Source organism: Leiobunum rupestre, chromosome 2 (genome assembly GCF_980474605.1).
Source record: "Leiobunum rupestre chromosome 2, qqLeiRupe1.1.hap1, whole genome shotgun sequence".
Classification (NCBI taxonomy): Eukaryota; Metazoa; Arthropoda; class Arachnida; order Opiliones; family Sclerosomatidae; genus Leiobunum; species Leiobunum rupestre.
In genome coordinates, this window is record NC_143385.1 from 81125488 (window position 1) to 81145135 (window position 19648).

A 19648-nucleotide genomic window follows, 5' to 3' on the forward strand; every position below is an offset into this window, starting at 1 on the left:
TCAACTCTAAAGAAGAGGCTGTCGTTTTCAGCGAGCTCAAATCATCCGACTTTTACCGTTCTTTGGTAAAGCAAGCGTGTTCCATGGAGTCTCGAGGCGAAGAACGTTGGAGAGGCTTTTTCTCCGCGCCACTTGCGCAAGTGCATTGGGGAAAAGTGTCCTGCCCTCTAATGGCCACGCGGTACGCGGACATTAACTTTCGTCTCATCCACCAAGCATTTCCGGTTAAAGAACGGTTACTCCACGCTGGTCTTGTCGCGGACAATATGTGTTTATTTGGTAATTCTCGGTGCGAAACAGTCAGTCATCTTTTTGTAACGTGTCCCGTAGTTCAGGAGTGGTGGACCTGGCTTTTTATCACAATTTTAAAGCTCCCAGTATCAATTTTCGGTTTTATATCTGAACCTCGTGCCCAGTTTATCGTTTTTTCGATTGTTCCGTCCACCATTAAGAGACCTCCAATTTTCTGGTCGATGGCGAAATTGCTTTCCGCGGTCCTTAAAGACGAAATATGGCGGAGTCGTAATTTGAAAAGTGTCGGAAAAATAACACGGGTTCCGGTGCTAACAAGTCGTATTAAAGCATGTGTTCGCAAAGAAACTATTAACCAGTTGAAACTTTTAAAGCCGGATACCGCTCAGAATTGTAATGTGTTAAAAAATATTTTATTGGGACTTTTTAAGTGAATTTATTCAATGGTAATGTTATGACTGCTTGATTATTTTGTGTCAAAAGTTTTATTGTGTTTCGATTTTTCATAACTGCTTGAGTTTTGTTTTATTTCAAAGTTTTTTAATGTAAATAATACTTTTGGTCTTAATAAAAAAAAGACGCTGGTTTTAGGCACCAGTCTCTTCGGGGGCGCGGGTTCGAATCCCGCCGCTGTCATTATTCAATTTTGTACAAGGTATGTTTTTAGAAGCGTGGAAAAACATTTCACAGCATTTAGACGATATTTTGGGAAATATATACCGGGTAGCAGGCAGTGTGGCCGAGTGGTCTAAGGCGCTGGTTTTAGGCACCAGTCTCTTCGGGGGCGCGGGTTCGAATCCCACCGCTGTCATTATTCAATTTTGTAGAAGGTATGTTTTAGAGACGTGGGAAAAACATTTCACAGCATTTAGACGATATTTTGGGAAATATTCAAGGGGTAGAAAGCAGTGTGGCCGATTGGTCTAAGGCGCTGGTTTAAGGCACCAGTCTCTTCGGGGGTGCGGGTTCGAATCTCGCCGCTGTCATTGTTTGATTTTGTAGAAGGTATGTTTTTAGAGGCATGGAAAAACATTTCACAGAATTTAGACGATATTTTGGGAAATATATACCGGGAAGCAGGCAGTGTGGCCGAGTGGTCTAAGGCGCTGGTTTTAGGCACCAGTCTCTTCGGAGACGCGGGTTCGAATCCCGCCGCTGTCATTATTCAATTTTGTAGAAGGTATGTTTTTAGAGACGTGGGAAAACCATTTCACAGCATTTGGACGATATTTTGGGAAATATAACACAAAAAGAAGGCAGTGTGGCTGAGTAATCTAAGGCGCTGGTTCGGGAGTCTCGTCTTTCAACAAAGCTTTTATTATCGTTGTGGGGCATTTTTTTGTACTTTGCCTTCTTAAAACAAACCCGCTGACGTAGTGTAACGTGTCGAGGAGTTCCTTTAGTGAGTTGTTTTCATATTTATCAGTTGAATGTAAATCTAGTTCACTCCTAAGTTTGTCTTCTTTATCTTTCTTCTTTGTACTTTTCAACACAGCTTCATCAACTCCGATTCTTAGCTCCACCACTAGCTTACCAAAAAATCTTGCAAAAAAATGCTGATGCAAATTTTTTTGGAACGGCATGGCAGGCTTTCAAATGAGGTCATTTTTTCAAAACTGGTTTTCAATTTATCATTAAGTAATTTGTCGAGGCATATTTTAAGCGTTTGTACAAAGTAGTCCTCTCGCGATTTGCTAGATATTAGGTCCTTGCAAATCCCTAAAGGCCATTTGGAACCAGGGGCGGCGATATAGGGTACGCAGGGTACGCAACCGCGTGGGGACGCAGAAGGTTTGGGGGCGCATTTTTTCGAGGACTATAAAGTGAGTAAGTTTTATACTTGGCGCCAAAAGTAGGTAAAGACTGGTTTAAATTTGATGTATTTCAGTCTTTAAACACGAGTAGTTTATTTAAATGCGTTACGAGTTTTACGCTACTTCATTTTAACTTACTCTTCGAAGAATTAGTTCATAACGCAGGCTACACGCCGGAGACTTTTTGATTATCTAGTCGCGTTACGAGATTTACTCTACTTTACTTAAAGTTTTACTTATTAGAATTAGCTCATAAAGCAGCATACACGATGGACACGTTTTTACTCTACGTTACATTTCTACGTTGGAGAGCTTAATAAGGAGACGGGTTGTTTAAATTTAAAAGTAACATGTAATATGATATTCGCAGTGGCGGCGCCAGGATATTACTATGGGTAGGCTACTTAATTCTCTAATTTGCCCCCCCCCCCTTACATACACTAACTAAACAAAACTGTTACAAAACCGTGTAACCTTTCAGGTTCACCTTCTCCTCAGACATACCTATTTTTTTTTATTTCCTTTTGTTACTAGTGGTATTTACTTACGCTGCATAATTGCTGATATATAAAAATCCCCGCCTTCTAGAAAATTACTGGTTTTGACCATCTTGTTACAATATTTATGTTAAAAGCCCCCTTTTTTATAGTAATGGTTAATTAATCAATACGCTCGATACATCAAAAGAACGGAAATCGTCACCCCCAACCGATAAAAATTATCCTAAATTGACTAAATTAATTTACAATTAACATTAAACTTAAAATTAAAATAACTTCGGAACGATCTGTTGGAATTAAGTGAAATTTATACGGATCATAGCAAATGATCTACCCTCGCCCTTAAACATAAAATTAAGTCGATCATTTAAATAGTATAGGTCAAATAAATTATAAACTAAATCCCCGCCTTCCATAAGGCTAATATTTAATCCGTCGCCAAGGTGGTGCTAATTAAAAGCTTTCCTCTTCGTGGCTCAGTATTTCCCAACGTACGTAGACTTGCTGGCGCGGACGCAAAAAAGACCTTCAACAATCACGAGGTGCGCCCGGGCAAGGTCTACTTTAACTTCTCAATACCCTCAGCGGACCGCGACTCCATGGAGATATTTCCGAGTGGCTATTCTCCGTTCCGGCTTCCAGGTAACCCTAAAGAGACCAAAGAAGCGAGTTTGGCCTACTCCAAGATATAAACCGATACCCCCGCTTATATCCGTTGTCAAGGGCCGAATTTCAACCCCGGATGTTTTCTTCAAAAACAAAAGTAATGGAAAGACCTCTGAAACCCCCGCAACCACGTGAAACCAACCAGCCAATGACCACTGGAAAAAGGGAAGTCACCAATTATTTTTATTTGAACTCCGCCCCATATCCGTTAAACAAAACCGAGGAACAAGACCGAAAATTGGGAATTGCGAACCGGAATGAAAAAGGAACAAGACGAATAAGCTACCCGGAAGTCCAGCGGGACCCATGATGTACCGCCGCTAGAAGTCCGGAAAGAAAGGGACCCAGATCACCCTCGCCTCACCGGACCAGGCCCTCGCAATTCCATGGCGATAAACCAAATTGCCCCTGAAAACCAATCAGCTGATTCCATCCAAAGCCATCCGACATCAAAGATCCTTTCCAACGCCTAGCCGGAAACTCCAGAATCAAAACCCTTGACGTATCTACATCCCCGCCAACGCCCCCGTCTTGAAGTTCGACGTAGAAATCCGGACGTCCTTGCCGTAATCCGGTCCATGTCTTGCCGTAATCCGTGTCCCGTGCCGTAATCGAATCGAACTGTCAAATCCCACGCCCGCGAAACCAAAACCACGTGTGTGAGCATCTTGCGCAATCCGGACCCCAATCGTACCGTAACGAAGTGCTACAACGTCCCAGAGAAAAGCAAACTGACGAGCCGAAAATAACCAGTGATGAGTACAATTTTCCGTTCCTTCCCTCCCCCCGTAGATACCTAGGGTCAGAATCTGTAGTAGCCAGTAAGACTGGAGGAATTCCCAAAATACAAGAAGCAAAAAGGGTTTTTCCCTCGCCATGGTCCGAAGAGAATAAAATCAGGCCCGAGTTTGAGAGCTCATTTTATCCGTAGATTATCCCTTAGGAGGTCCCACTATTTTCACGGTCGTTCCGAATTGTTTTCTGTCCCACATATATATATAAATCTTTTTCGCAGTGTGGTGTATTTTCTTTTTGTTATATAAGTCTTAATTGTAGTGAAGTTAATTGTAGCATTTTTAATTGTAGTTTTATTTAAGAATAGTGTATTTAGTATTTTCATTATAATATCCTTACAGTCTGATATTTGTTCATTGTATGTATATATATTTTAATACGTAAATAAAGATTTTTGGAATGTAATCGCAGGCAAAGTGTTACCAGACTGAAATCCGAACCTCCCTCTTTTTTCCCCCTTCCCTAATTTTATAATCATTCTCTCGCTCCGATATCTTTCACCCCACCAAAGGCCACGACTTGCAATTACCATCATCTTCCCTTAGCCTTGGAGAAAGTATCGTTGAGATCGTTAATTGGTTAAACATAAACGAAAACGAGAAGAAGAGGTTATAACCGGTTTATTTTTAATAATTTACAAAAGAAATGTACATGCCTGTTTAAATGTACTCGGAAGTAATTTTTTTAGTCGATGAGCATAACAATGCACATATGGGCAACATCCTCCAACAGAATTCTCCATTTTCACTTACAATTGTTGCAAAAACACTTGCCAGTTGCCACGCTTTATTTCATCTTTCTTTTTTTTTTTTTAGAAGCTCGTTATGAGCGATTGTAACGGGTGGGACATTTCAGTCCGCTCGTCCATTTGATTAATCAGGTGCGAGATATGTGTTACGGCCACGCCAACGGGGGCATACTTGGGAATAGGGTTGGGACACCCGTGGCGGAAGTATGACAACCACCCGTTGGGGGATTAGTGGTCGTCCTCACACGGCCATCCGCAAACTCTGCCTCCCGGACGCCTGGGATTACAGGAGTGAGCCACTACTCCCGGCTCTTATTTTATCTTTATTTAGGAAATTGTGACTCGGAGAGTCGGAAAACCGCGTAATTTATCATCTGTCTAACAATGCAACACTTTTTGAAGTAGCTAGTTTAGCAACTACAACGAATAAAGGCTGCGTTCGAAAAAATATTAGAAATCACTGTTCAGTGTTCGCAACCTAAAAACAGCAGGCTTTTAATTCGGATTTTGATATTTCTAGTTTCGCAAATAATTTTAGGGGGCTGTTCGGCGCCCCTTCATCTAGATTTGGGGCCCCTACAAGCGAAATAAAGCAGGCTGTAGCCTGCGTAGCCTACCCCTGGCGCCGCCACTGGATATTCGATGTAGTTTTATCTAAGTACTATCACGTACCCTATATCATTTTTTTGAACAATGCAAAATGCTAGGAACCAGAACCGGAAACGACAAAGCGCAAATTTAAGAACCGGAACCGAGATAGTCCGAACCGTTGCATCCCTAATATCTATATATCGCCGTTTTTGCCCTTTCGGAAATCGGCCTTTCTTTATTTGTTAGGAGTGGTAATGGCGCCAGTTGAACCACAATATTAGCGAAATATGATGCTGTAGTAGAAGTGGGGTCTAAGGATTAAAATGACGGTGCCAGAAACAAAAAAGAAACATTTCACAAAACGGATTCTATTTCCGCTAACCATGCCCGATTCCGGGTCTTCGCGTATTTCCGCAAGTTCGGAAGATTCTAAGGCTATTTTTAAGAAAGGTACTTTTGGTTTTTGTTTATTTTTAGAGGTGCATTATTTGTCAAGGACGGTTTTTGATTATTTTTAAGGTGTATTATTTGTCAAGGATTACAGAAATCCAAAAAGTTTTAACCGCTATTTATTATTTAGAAAGATATGATAAATATAAAATTGTTACTTGCCAGCAATTTTTACCTCTTAAAATACGACATATTTTGAGATTTTCTCGGGAAATTCGAGATTTTTGTACGTGTTGGATAAGGTAGGACTGATGACGAATTACATTTAACAGCGAGATATTAATAAATTTTTAAAAAGTGTCCAAAGCGAAAATGTTTTTTTTTACGGCGTATTCAATTCGCTAGATACTAGGTACGATGTCACCGCAAACGATGTCCGTAGGTGGGGTTAATATATGCATTCAAGAGGAGGGAAAACACCTTCGCGTGGGATCAATTCATCTCTCAGTCGCTCTTCCTTGTTTAATTCGCACCACAAGAGACTATACTAGGTACTGTCCTCTAGGTCGCGTTATAGATGGCACAGCTTGATTAGCAAGAATGGGGCTGGGGTGGCGCCGCGCGCCCCCAGCACTCGAGCGAAGTCAGTGTGCGGCGCCGTGAGGCGCCAATACTTCGATGACGAGTCCAGTTTTACTTTTAATTTACACGTAAAAAATGTCGTATTTTCCGTGGTAAAAATTGATGGCAAGTAACAATTTTACATTTATTTTTCTAAATAATAAATTGCGGCTAAAACGTTTTGCATTATTGTAATCCTTTTGTTTTTAATGCGAAACATTATTTTTCGGGAATTAATACTTAAGGAGATATATTTAAAGGGGTTTATATATGCATCCATGATGATTATAAGAACGGGGCTGGGGGGTACCGGTCCGGCCCAACAGCGCTCGAGCGAATCGCGTGCTTGTCGCCGTCAGGCGCCAATGTATAGTCTTTGGGAAATTTTAATTAATAATGCTTTGAGGGGAATAATTTTTGCACCATTGGAATCTCCTTAAAAAGTACTTTAAGGGGGGTCGAGAAAGGGGGACAAAGGGAGTGGCGGGGCTATTGTTCCAATTTACCTAACTAAATCTAGAAATTTCTTTACTTCTAAATAAATTAACTGATATTTCACTTCTTTTAAGTTACTGAACTGTTTCAGAAAAACACTCAGATCTAAATGATCATAGCCATGCGGCCTGGAAATGGTATCTATGGTTTCATTTAAGGCTATTTCACAAGCTCTTGAACCTATTTAAATAACATATCACGTAAATATTAGTTTTTCGATTTATCTAAATAAGAGAAATGGTTAGTGTACCTTTGGTTTTGTCGTTTTCCATGGCGAGAGAGCCTTAGCAAGTTAGCCCATAGCCCGAAACAGATCCAGCAGACGACGTGCTGGCTACTTTTCTCTTGCCGGAAGTGCCGTTCACACCGAGACTCCGAGAGATTAGCGGCCAAAAATATCTATCTTTCCGTTCCTGGGCTTTATATTCTTTGGTGAAGCTTTCACTTGTTTCGCCTAATTACTGGTTATGTCTTCAATTCCTGTTAAACACTGGCATCGCCATTGTTTGATTTTTAGTGTTAGATGGCAACACTTTCGCTACTAATAAAGCTCGCGCAACTGGGGTTTTCATATTGGCGAGAGAAACGTATTTCCTCAAATATAGTCTGCTTAATATTTTGGGTCCATTATCGGGTGAAGAGTTACTTCCACTACGTCATAACACAGTCTGTTCCGTCGTCTTCTGGTTGAGCACAAAAAAGGCAAATCTATGACGAGGAGGAAGTAATGTTACCCCTCGGATACGGGCTTCCCTCAAAAGAAAACATTATTTACAGGGTGTTACGGATAAGAGTACCGAAACTTTCTATATGCATTCTATGGGTCTCTATGAGTAAAAAATGTCTAATAAACATGGGTCCTAAAGTGCTTCGTTTCAGAGATATGGGCTCCCAAAATGCTACCCCAAAAACCGGACACAGGCTTAAATCTGGTAAACAATACTCTTACTTGAACCAAATTGTTTTCATTAAACTATCAATTGTTTTTATCCGTGAGGCGAGAAACTTTAATAACAAGTGGCAAAAGTTCATTAATGTCCTTTTAGAAGTAAAATGAGTTTGAAGACAAAATAAAAACATTTTGTCGTTACGAACGATTTTAATTATCAAAACTAAGATAAAATGTCATAAGATTTCTAAAAGAATGCTTTTAAGTTTGTCTAATTCGTTCTGTGGTGAATATGGCCCGTCCGAGAACGCTTATTGGGTTAGAAGTTCAAAGATTCAATCGTTCGTCTATTTGGTAAAACCAGTCGAAATATTATTTGTACATCTCTCCAGTTTACATGAAAATCACAAAAAAAAACAATGTTTAAACTTTGTGTCGATCTGACACCAGTCTTTTAGGAATCTACTGCTGGTTGAATCTTTGAGCTTCTAACCAATTTTTCTTGAGCCCGTCCGTGCAATAAGCGTTCCTAGACCAATGTGCCATATTAGCTACAAAACGAATTAGACAATTATAAAACCATTCCTTTAGAATTTTTATAACATTTGTATCTTTAAATTTAATAAATTAAAATGGCTTTGTCTTCAAACTCATTTTACTTCTAAAAGGACATTAATGAACTTTTGCCACTTGTTATTAAAGTTTTTTCGCCTCACGGATAAAAAAACAATTGATAGTTTAATGAAAACAATTTGGTTCAAGGAAGAATATTGTTTGCCAGATTTAAGGCTGTGTCCGGTTTTTTTTGGGGTAGTTTTTTGGGAGCCCATATCTCTGAAACGAAGCACTTTAGGACCCATGTTTATTCGAGATTTTTTACTCATAGAGACCCATAGAATGCATATAGAAAGTTTCGGTACTCTTATCCGTAACACCCTGTATATATATAATTAAACACTTTATCATTATTATAAACATCATGTCTTGTGTCTTATGTTGTGTTTTAGGTAATTGAATAATATTATACAAGTTGGCTCTCCGAAGATTTTAGAACCCCCAAGTTAATCTTAAAAACAACCCAAATTAAATTAAACAAGTAAATTATGTATATTTTTCCATAAAGTTAAATTACAATTGTAGAGTTAAGTATTCCCAGAAAGCCCAAGCTATTAAAATATATAAACTCCCATAACATCAAAATTAAACTTGATGCCTTAAAATTAAATTCCCAGTTTGACTATACTTAAAGAAAACACCCATTGTATTCTATCTCATACAACGTCGAGAGATCCACCGTCCGGCGCCAGTGAAGGAAAAGAAACGAGAGAAAATCACCTGAAGGTCAAATTACACTACATATGATTCAAATCCGAGCCTTCCAAAAGAGCACCTGAACCCCAGTAACAGTTAAAAACTTTACCTTTTCCAGCGTCCCACCTAGAATTTAGGGTTTTTCCCACGAAAACTAAGCTATCCTCAGGTCGACCCAAAGAATATCGAGAGGAGAGACTAGCTAATTTAAAGAGAAGCCCATTATAGAGTCGTTGGTGCGGACAATATTCCCATCCAATGAACCTGTACCTTAGACTCGACCGCTTGTCGTAATTACAACCCCTAGTAATGACGCACCTAAGTAAACAGGATTGACTTTAACCCCCCCCCCCATAAAGAAAGAAGAACAAAACCAGAACGCACGGCGAAAAGGGAGGGTAATTGAATTTCAGACATTAAAAACAGGATAGAGAGTAGAGTACGCAGACGGCTCCACAGTCGGAATGAAACGTAAGCTCAGCTAGAATGCCCCAAAGTAAACCCAAGTTCGGACCTCGAAATAAAACTCGCAATGAAGATAAATAGAAAAACATAGTAACCCCAAAAGATGCAATTAGCACGCCGCGCCGCTTAATAGCCAGGTATCTGTAATTAACGCGATACGAACTCGTATGTCATCCGGTAAAGATAAATCGTCCACAAAGAGCCATCCAGCCAGACAACGCGTAGATTAACCGGAATCCCGTAGAACCGAAAAGTCTAAAAATAATCCGGAAAGGCGTAAACCGGAACCCCGTAGACCCGGATAGCCATAACTCTAGGGACGTTTAAAGCGAGCCTCGCCTTCGGGATATCGTAAAGAAGAATCCCCGATAAAATCCACCGACTACGAACTTTAAGTTGAACATTTCCATATTCCCTGCTCAACCGAGTTAAAAATCGAGCACAGCCTAAAAATTGAGTCTCTCCCCCTTTTAAAAAACCGTTGTTAAAGAAAGTCAAATCTTTTAAACCCCATTTTTGTTGACATATTTTCCGTTTCTCCTCCCCCGTTTTGAATGTTTGAGCATGCGCCCTTAAATCTCACCTCTTGTAATAAAACAAGTAAGAAAACCGCTCGAAGAAAACTCCTTCCCGAGTTCCCGTCATTTTTGTCGTATTCACCCCACGCTAGTCCGTAAATTATCGCCCCCGAAATTAAAAATTCTAAATATAAAAATTTTAATATGTCCCCGACTACAAAGGGAGCCGACCCAGATTTGTGTGAGTATTAAATATAAAAAATTGTAAATTATATTGTCAATAAAATTTGTTCCGTTCATCAATTAAACCACTGTTAAAGTTACTGTCGCAGTGCACGAAACCCATCTCCTTTCTCCCTTTCTTGTTGCCTAGCAATTCCGCTTCCTCGGAATGGCGAACGTAATAGTAACTCTTCACTAGATATGGGGAAACCAAATTTCCAAGCACTACTTTTATTTTAGTTGCATATGGCATGGACTAATTAACTAATTAATTAGTCCATGCATATGGTATGAATATATTCTAAGTTTCTGACTCTAATAACTGAACTATTTGGTGCAGTAGATACCGTGAATGAGAAATATAATTGTTTACAGACTTATTTATTTTCAACGATGAGCTCGCTACGACGTAATTCTTATCTCTTTTTTATTAATATTAATGAGAGTCAATATTAATTTCAATATTAATTAAACCACAATATTTTTGAAAATAGCGTGCTTCTAAAAATAACTATGAATATTTCTTTCAATAAATTAAGCCTCAGTTAGTTACATGCATTTGGTTTTTGATGATCAGATATTTGTAGTTTCGAGTATAATGCTATTATGAAATTTGCTGGAATTCGACTTTCAATTGTACTAATCATCTTAACTCGTCGATTTCTTGATGGAAGTAAAATTTTTTAAAATGCTTTCTTTAGTATTAACATATATTAAATTGTACTTTTTCCGTTTTAATAGGTTTTTTAATTATTAAAACGATAATACTAGACGTGATTTTGTAAATATTTAAATTTTTGAAATCAATTTTTGTAATTTAGTAGCAAGTAAGATATTATTGCATTTTGATTGATTGTCACTAAAACACATTTAATAACTAAAATAAAACAAATAAGTAACGAAATTACTAGATTTATGGTAAAGTATTAGCGATCCAATTTCTATTATCAAATATTTTCGCCAAGAAGACGAACATATAAAATAATTTAGAAAATTTAAAGTGGAGCCCTAAATGAAATGTCCAAATAACTAATGAACCAAAAGCGATAGAACAAGAATTAAGATTTAAAGTCAACTTGATTATTTCAGAAATATAATTGTATATTTTTAAGCCATATTTTATTAAAGTTACAGTCAATTGTTAAATTTAGAAAAGCTTAAAAAGAAAAGCGGCAAATTCATAAACTGGAAATTTTTACAATGCAAACCAATTTTAGCAAACTTCACCTTGTAACTGAGACCAACTAAAACCAGAATTTAAACAGAATTATTTTTGGGTATCACCTTAAATGCGTGTTAATTTTCGGAATCTAAAAATAATAAACTTTAAACGTTTAAGTCTGCCAAAAATATGGTTTTCTCTCCTCCAGACCCGAGTGTTTCAGAGGCCCTGCCCCCTCCCCAATCTCAAGTGTCTCTTCCGATGGCGTCACTATGGTCGGTCTCACCCTCTCGGCCATTGTTACTAGACTTTAAATGTATTTCGATGAGATTGTCGCCCCTAGCTTCTGAGACTGACACCCAGTACTGTTTCATCTTGGGACGCTACTGGCCCCTGTGCGTCACTGGATATTTCATCATAGCTCTCTGTCTGCTTTACTTCCGCAGTTGGATCCTTTGCGCGATGCTGCGGAATAGTTTCGGTATCACAGATTGAAGAAAGAATGACTAGATTAAACCTTTTACGTCGATAATAATTTTCAAATTCAGTAGCTCCACCCAGCGCCTGAGGGCGAAGTAATGAACGGATATTTCGCGGCAGTGGTGTAACCAGGGGTGCATAGGTGCTCTTAATACCTCAATGTTTTAAAGAAGATTTTTCAATGAAGCGTTGCGGAAAATAGTGGAATTTGCAACGGCAAAAATCATTTACTAAAAATAGTGTTAAGTTGAATCCCAACGATTTCACAAAGTGGACTGAAGACTTGAATAAGGGAGGATTATTGATTCTGAAACCAAAAGCCTTCACTTCTCGTGGAGATTAATTACGAAGCTAAAAAACTATTCAGGATAGCAAACTGTGAAGATAAAGCAGAATTTTTTTACGTAATGCATCAAATAACGAAACCCAAATAAAAATTTATTTGGATTGTGGGTTTCCAGTGGTGAACCAGTGACCATTTCATGACGCAAAATTTGTAAAGTGACAATGATCCGATTAAGAAAATAATTCACCGAAAAACTTAAAACCGAAATTCAGAAACTGTAGAAGAATTTACTGAAGGAAGCTTCCTCGCGTTTAAAGATTAAAGCAATAAAAGCTACCAGAAATGCCACCAAGATCCGAAGGATGAAACAAAGTTGCAAAAGTTTAGAAACCCTTGTTTACTAAAAATGTGAAAGTTCCTAAAATTACTTATCCTCGTTTTTATTTGTATTTATTGTAGATGGAATATCGTTTTGAGCGTCAAAATTTAATTCAATTTTTTTTAATAAATAAAACCTTATTAAATATAAAATTACCATTTTATTCTGAAAATTGCAGGGTTTATGGATTTAAATTTAGTGGAGATCAATGACAAAAGAAAAGAAGCAATAATTATAGATTGCCTATCCTGTGCAATATTCAAGTTTTTAGTTTTAAAACACAGTTTATAATCACAACTGGATGAAACATATTTGGATAAAGTTAAAAAAATATTTCGAAGAAAATAAGTATCAAATGCCATTCAACTTATCTCCTACGCAAAATTACAATAAAGTTATCTCTGAAATAGTAAACTTTAATTATGATGTTTAAAACTAAATACATTTATATATATTATTTTAATTGGAAAATCATTTTATACAGAAAAAGATTAAAATTATGGGGAATAGAGTTTTCGCACAAGTTCGAGTAAATTACTTGACATAATAATGAACGTCAACTTCGTACACGCCGTCGTTAAAAGCGGTGAATTCAGTCAACAGTTCAGTGCCGGCCTCTAATTGCAAGGGGCTGGAACTCACATCCGCGTGCTTCAACTGGCAGAGAATGGCTTGCCGAGGAACGGCGGTGAATTCCTGGAGCAGAATTTGACAATCTTCACGAGGAATCTCGCGGAAGCAGCCGGTGTCAACGTTGAAAACCGTGACGTGGTTTCCGGTAACGTGTACAACGCGAGCGCGGAACCAAATTTCATCTTCCGGGCTCCAAGCGGCGCAAAAGGTGTTTGGACACAGCTGCTCCATTTCCAAGTCCATCGACTCCAACTCGCGACTGTAATAGTTTTCGAAAGAGAGTAAAGCGCTCTGGAAGGCGTTTGTCGGAATCTGGCAGTAAAAGTGAATTTGAGAAACCACCGTCGTAACGACCACTTTCAGTTTGGCGCCAACATCCACCGCGCTCTTCTCGACGAACGGCTTGGACACATTCGCGATGGTTTTCCACCAGACTGACGAATCGGTCAATCCGAAGATGTCCGACAAACGAACGGTGTAGAGGCCATCGCGACCCGAAGGACCGTCGACGATTTCGGAGAGGAACCGTTTGTAGAAGACCTCTTCCCGGAATTTATCGTCCAAACTCTCGACTCGCAATCCGCTCCGCCAATTGGATAGCGCCATTTTGATTCCTTGACGAGGAAGGAGCTGGAATTTGGGCGGCAAAGGTGCCACGTTCTCTCTGCGAACTAACTGAGTCTTTCCGTAATCTACCAACTTGACTTTGACTTTTCGCTCGAAGATGGTCAACACTTCTACTCTGTACCAGAAGCCGTTGGTGTCCAGGTATACGGTGCACGGGCTGCCACAATCAATCTCGAGTTGTTGATTTTGGTTCTTTGGACGCTGGTAGTACTTATTCAGTTCGTTCGACAATTTAAACAATTGGGCTTGGTTGTAGAGCGGTTGAACGTAAAACTCGAAGGGATTGACTACACAAGTGACCAGTATCTTGAACGACGAGTTCTCCAACAGGCGCATTGTTCGATATTTCCGGAACGTAGTGTCGCTCTCGTTTGCTTCCGGTAAATGGCGTCTATGGGTTGCGTTTGTTGAGGATTTCTCAACAGCCCCAGATTTCAAGAGGGAATTGAAAAAATCCGCGTTCCTGATCTGATCAGTTTCCTGCGAATGGAACCAGTTATTATCCTCAAGCGTGATTTTTCGACCTTATACAACAAGATTGTTTTAATAAAACTCATAAATATTTATATCTCTATTCTGGAAATAAGAGCCTATTTTAATCCGCGTCGACTCTGCTTCATTTCAGTCTAGACGGATACTTCTAACGTAAGCGTATATTATAAACTTCTGTTAGCACGACAGAATATTCTGAGGCCGAAGTGGAATGACAGAAATAATTTTGGAGATGATTCACCATAAAATGTGAACAGACAAACTAGGGAAATTTTGGTGACGTTTTGGGGGTTGTAACAATTTATTGATCTGCTATTTGGAGAACGCCAAACTTAGGAGTCGAATTATAAAACGACTTTAAATTTTTGTGGCACGAATCCTTTGAATTGCGTAATGAATATCATAAACTGATTTCATCCGCCAGATTGTTTAAAAAATCTTGTATTCAAAATTGCGCTTCTCTATTTCAAAACTATGATTATTAAGGTGCTTAATCATAAGAAAATAAGTTATTTTTTTAAAAAAAAAAGTGTCTTTAGGCGCTTTCACTTCGCGTGGTTTAAGAAAAGAAATATCTATCGGGAATTTCCAGTGAAACGTCGGCACAAATACTCACAAGGAGAGTGAGTTCGTGTTAAGACGATCTGAAGCGTTGCTCCTAATCCCCCTCTTGCTCAAAAATGAGCTCCTTCCCATAAAGAATCTGGTATCTCATTTGCTCTCTTAAACTAACCTCTTCTAAGGATTTTAAAGCGATTGCGGCTAGAAATGATTCTCGTCTCTCTCGTGGGCCGTTGGAAAATTCAACCCTGACGTCCGCGGATTGCCCCAATTGAGCCACCATCACTAAAAATATGTAGATACCGTCTTGGTTTCCCTAATTTTAAGGATCATTGCTTTGTAGATCGACATTTCATTTTTAAGGTCCAAATTGCCCTTTCGGCACCCTTGCTTAAGATTGGTTAATCTCTTTAAAATGGCATACGTGACTTTTTGAGGAATTATCACTCTTAAAATTTTGTATTTTAATAGCAAATTTCAATCTCACCATGCTTCTGGATTACTGGATTCTGATTCTCCGTTGTCCGTGTGGTCTTTGGTTTGTGGCGTCGGGGAGAAGTAGAACTCCGTGGCTCGAAGACACTTTGGCTGATATTTCCACAATCCTCGGGAAAAGGTGCCGTTTCTAATTCGGATTAATAAATTCATAATTTTTGCGATGAGTTCGAGGAGGGTAACAGAGTTTGAATAAAAATGTTCTCAGGAGTCCAATTATAAGCACCAAGAAGACCAACATTTGAAATTATTGAGAAATTGGAACGTCCCAAATGAAATGTCCAAATAATTAACAAACTATTCGCGGCGAACAAACCAAATCATTTTAATTTGGTCATTTAGGATATAGAGTTTTAGCCTTCTTCCTCATAATTTAAAAAGGCTTAAGCAATTTTCCTGTTTCAATAACATTACCACCATTTGTCGGTTTCAAACAAATTGCACTGAATAAGGCAGTGCGTTCTTAAAAATAATCTCGCAACCAAGTACCATCCTGGCCAATTGCGATAAAATAAAAGTGCGTGTCAATAATCATGGAGTTGGCTCTACTTGTGGTATTTGAAAATAGCTTAACCTTATTGAAACTACTTATAAATTTTGAATTAAAAACCACAAGGATCTTAAAAAATTAACCTTTTAATTTTGAAAGCATTGTACGACTATTAAAATTTAGTTTTGACTAGTAACTTACATGAAATCTGTTCTCTTCAATAACTTCTTTTGAGTTTGGTTCCTGAAATACTATTTTAAAATATTTCTTTCGAGAACTGTCCCAACTTAGCAAGGGTTCTGCAGCTTTGTTCTGCCTGGTTCAGTCTCGCCTAGTATGGTTTTCAAAATTCTAACTCTTGGACTTTACCTCAGTCGCTCTGCTAACTATGACTCATTTTTCGACTAAAACCTGATACAATTAGAAACCATATGAAATTGAGTTGTGATAAAGTCCAAAGATAAGACATATTTTAGTAATCTGGTATCACGGAGTATCACCGGGTCCCCACAAGAGGGTGGGGGAGGGGGGCTGAAAATTATCGCCAAACTGATAACGTGTTTTAGAAACGTGATTTCCAGCGTTACTTGCCTGAATTTTTAGATTTTCATGATTTCGTGGAAATTTGGGAATTTCCAGAATCATTTCATTGATTATTTTTAAAAAATTTCTTATTTACATAGAATTTTTAGGATAACTCGACTTTTCAAGTGTTTACTTTGTTATGCATTCCAAGGATAATATTAATGATGTATTTAATTATTTAAATTATTTTTAATAAAATCGAGTTTTTTAAATTATTTCTAAACGAATCAGGATTTCAATATGATTTATTGGGATAACCGTGTAATAACTTTGAATATTGATTTTGAACACTTAATTTGATGATTTGAGGACCCAGCTTTCATCAATTCTTGGTAATGTTTTACAGTCACGGTCACTGGGTTTTATGATGCGCTAAATCAGGATGTAATTTCTCAACGGAAGAATTAAGCTAGCAAAATAGTTCTGGGGATGACGTCACTTCTTTCTTCTTGAGTAGTTCCACCACCCAACTGTAGAGGGCGCGGCTGTGTTTAAACACGTCTTTATGGTAATTTCGCGCGAATAATTTCAATTTATTTCAATTTATTTCAATTTATTTGTGCATATGGTGTATACAAAAAAGAAGTTGAACACCGGATCCTAACACATTTTCTGAATCAGAAATTGGAGCGCTATGCTGTAGCGATCACACTCAACAAATTGATGATTAGTGAAACTTGGCAATAAAGAGATACAATCACGAAAATTTAATTTATTTTATTTAATTATCGTTTATTATAAATATGAATAGCTATCTATAAGGAACCTTATATTGAACGTTATTATTTTCCAAAGAATGAGATCTGAAAATAATGTATTTGAATTCCCGTTGCAAAGTTTTAATCACATGCCTTAACTATAAAAAAGGATTGGCCACCTGAGAGGCGAGATGTTTTATTTATGTTTTGCTTATTGGAATAAAAGAGTGATTTTGCAGCATAATGAAATGTCATTTCTTTTATATTTTATTTACGTCCAATGTATTCAAATCCGAAGGCGTGAGGATCTGGTTATCAACAGTTTTTTGTGGAAGGGCACGAGCTGACAGTCTTTTCCGTGTATCGGCTATTCCGGTGCAAGCAGTTTTGTCATGGCTAGTTGCGAAAAATTTCAATCACCTTCAAGGAAGCAAAGATTCATAAGACTCCTGTAGTTCTTATACTTATGTTTTAAAAAATACTTGTGTTCTTCTAAACTGAATTTTAAGGTGATGTTTTTCTGTACACCAAATTCTTTTTGTGTAAAGGTTCGTACAATAGAGCGTTCTATAAAATCGGTGTGGTGTGCTTTCCCCCTTTTGAGTTCAAAGCAGGTGAAATGTTTATTTCCACCCCGGTAATGAAGTCCTATAATAAAGTCTTATGCATCAGTGAAGAATAGAAAGAATTTAAAAATCACGTTAATATAGAAATAATATTTTCTCCAAAACCAAATTTAAGGTACATTGCTCGATCTATAAGGCGGTGGTAGGATTAAAGTTTCATTAAACTTCGAGTTGACCATTTTCCATATTCACCGTTAAGTGTTACCCCCGTAAAGAGCTCGTGTAATAGAATCTAATACAAAAGTGAAAAATCGCAAATTACAAAAATTTACTTTAAAAAAAAATTATGTTTCTTCAGAACCAAATTTAAGATAAACAATATTATCTATGAGGATGTGCTTGTATTAAAGTTCTATTTAATTTCAAGTTTGACCTCTTTGCAAATTTAATGTTGACTGTCCACACCACAAAAGTGAACAGATACAGCAAAATAAACTTCAAATAATGAACCGGCAGCCAATTCTACAAAGTTCTCCTTTTTTCGTATGTAAAAAATTATTTTCGATTACGAAATTAAAAAAACAAACAAAATACGAGCCGAAAATTAAACCAAAAAGCGTCAAATTTAAACAATTGGGGGTTATCCTATCATAGCAGACGAGAGTGCAGGTTTGGCGGCGTGCGCAGTGGGGATTTGAAATAAATTTACTCTTCTTTTAAAACATCCCCCTATGTTTTAAAGACTTTAATTTATCTTCCGAACACCGTTGCATTAGTTGGTTTAAGTTGTGCAATAACATTAACAATACAAACAAAAGCTACTCCATACCCAAAGAATTGTTGATTTGTGCAAATTACCCCCCCCCCCCTCCAGAAAGTTGCCAAATACCGTTACCGAGAAGTCCTTATTGACCTTCAATTTATATTGTGATGCAAATATGAACTTTTTAGAAGATTCAATTTCATCCATGAAAACCCTCCGCGTACCATAAAAAATTCGTGATGCTAGCTGTCTAGTGTTTCAATGGAAGCCCAAAGAGGGGGCAGCGATAGATTTCGATGGTGAATAGTTGAAACTCTAAATTAACAATAACATTTTCCCGGTAGTGAGTTAGTTTCCAGCCTTCCACGTTAAGCGTTCTTACAGAGATTCAATTACAAATTGATCGCGTAATTTTGGTGTACTTCTGAACAAATCATTAGGCCTAGTACCTGCTCTTTTACTCATCGTCCAAATGGGCTCTTCAGGAATTCTGTCGAGGCAAAGGTCAACGATAACTAGTTTTTCAGTTGAGCAATTTTCTCGCTAGATGCTCCTACCCACATTTTACATCAGAAATGATTGCCACTAGCTTAGAAGCTCTTGTTACAAAATAATAGACTTTGTTTTAACTTTGATGTAATGTAAAACAAAGTTGTGATACTGTATCTATATTTAAAAAAAATGTTCCTTATTTTGATAGGGAAAAGTTCTATTATTCCTCAAATAATTTTTAATATTTTGGTGGCAGCCCTGTCATTATTCCCCTTTGAAAATACTTCCAACTTCGGACGAAATCTCTTCCAAATTTCAAAAACAAAGCAACCCAACAAACACCAACGTCCAGGAAAGTTGATAAATTGATTTTTATTGATGCAAAGTATATTAACTTTTAAAACAAAAAATAAGATATTTAAAGCGAGACAATAGTGACTTCAAACTGTGAGACGTAGCTTTCCGAAAGTGAGACCGTGGTGACATCTTCGTGCATTTAGTAGAAGCGCTTTCCTTTCCTCCACCATCGAACGAGCGGGAGCCACAGATTGTGGAATCTCTCTTGGGCATAACAGGATCGGACGCAGCCCAGACTCGGGTACATTGAGGGCAGAGAGCCGCTGAGGTAATGGCAGAAGCACAATTCTCCAGAGACCATTTCC

At 37.9% G+C, this 19648-nt stretch overlaps 1 long non-coding RNA gene and 2 other non-coding genes across 3 annotated transcripts; 2 read left to right on the forward strand and 1 right to left on the reverse strand.

The window, feature by feature from the left end:
• Positions 1–981: 981 nt before the first annotated feature.
• Positions 982–1063, forward strand: TRNAL-UAG (transfer RNA leucine (anticodon UAG)). Its single transcript has one exon. It is a non-coding gene; the product is annotated as a tRNA-Leu (tRNA).
• Positions 1064–1331: 268 nt separating this feature from the next.
• On the forward strand, positions 1332–1413 carry TRNAL-UAG (transfer RNA leucine (anticodon UAG)). The gene has a single exon. It is a non-coding gene; the product is annotated as a tRNA-Leu (tRNA).
• Positions 1414–14075: 12662 nt separating this feature from the next.
• Positions 14076–16218, reverse strand: LOC149959496 (uncharacterized). Its single transcript, XR_016478390.1, has 3 exons — positions 16084–16218; positions 15385–15522; positions 14076–14324 (listed from the first exon to the last, which is right to left on the reverse strand). It is a non-coding gene; the product is annotated as an uncharacterized LOC149959496 (long non-coding RNA).
• Between the last annotated feature and the right edge of the window lie 3430 nt (positions 16219–19648).